We start from the raw sequence: 1,305 nt of genomic DNA on the forward strand, positions 1-1,305 counted from the left end.
ACACTAGAGTTTCCCGTATGCAAACATCAGCCCGTTTAAAGGCGCTGGCCCGCGCGATGTAGAAGCCACAGACTGGACTCCACCATGGGCTGCTGGTGGAGTTCTCCTCAGAGTGTCCTCGATTAAATTTGCTGCTTCTCTGAGCAGCTCTGGGCACATTTTGGACATATGTATGTTTTGCTTGGACAACACGCGAAATGCGTCAAAGCCTACTACCGCTACACTGACCACGCTAGTGACGCTACTAATCTTCGTCGTCTTTGTGATTTTGAGGGAGCAATTATTTTTCAGATTATACGGATCTACACTGCCACCTTATGTATCGGGTGTACATAAAAATTAGCCAATGCCTCAGGCGTCAATCTATTATCTGAGATCGGCTAGTTAAGACTTGCTTTGCTGAGCAACCAATCAGACGTTAGAAACTTTGACGAGAAAACGTGACAGATAAAATTATTTCATGGTTGCACCTCCAGAGGAACAAGAGTGCAAGAATGAAATAAATAAAAAGTGAAATAAATAAAAGTTGAAATAAATAAATAAATGATGAAATAAATAAATAAAAATTGAAATAAATAAATAAAAACTGAAATAAATGAATACAAATTGAAATAAATAAATAAAAGTTGAAATAAATGAATACAAATTGAAATAAATAAGTAAAAGTTGAAATAAATGAATAAAAATTGAAATAAATACATAAAAATCGAAATACATTTTGAAATAAATAAATGTAAATTGAAATAAATAAATATAAATTGAAATAAATAAATAAAAATCGAAATAAATAAATATAAATTGAAATAAATAAATAAAAATTGAAATAAATAAATATAAATCGAAATAAATAAATATAAATTGAAATAAATAAATACAAATTGAAATAAATAAATATAAATTGAAATAAATAAATAAAAATTGAAATAAATATTGAAATAAATAAATAAATATTGAAATAAAAGCATTTTAATGACACTTTTAATTATTTATTTAGTTGTGTATTTATTTATTGAATTTTTGCACTCCTGGTCCTCCATAGAAATTTACCAAAGCTCGTCGAACGTTCTCGTCCCGGCTACAAGTTCAAACGTCTTTCGCTTTCTACCGCCCTCTGGTGGTCAAATTTGGTCATGCAGTATGCCGAAAAAACACGGAAACTGATTATTTGTTTTATTTTTGACGTAAATTCACTGCTTTGGCATAGAATTGCCTGTCAATACCTAATGCCCAATCCTGTAAAATAAAAATGAAATCATTCTGGTTTTGTCAGTTAATGTATAAGTCACGTGACTGCATGTGTTTCCG

The sequence above is a fragment of the Corythoichthys intestinalis genome, chromosome 16 (genome assembly GCF_030265065.1).
Source record: "Corythoichthys intestinalis isolate RoL2023-P3 chromosome 16, ASM3026506v1, whole genome shotgun sequence".
Lineage (NCBI taxonomy): Eukaryota > Metazoa > Chordata > Actinopteri > Syngnathiformes > Syngnathidae > Corythoichthys > Corythoichthys intestinalis.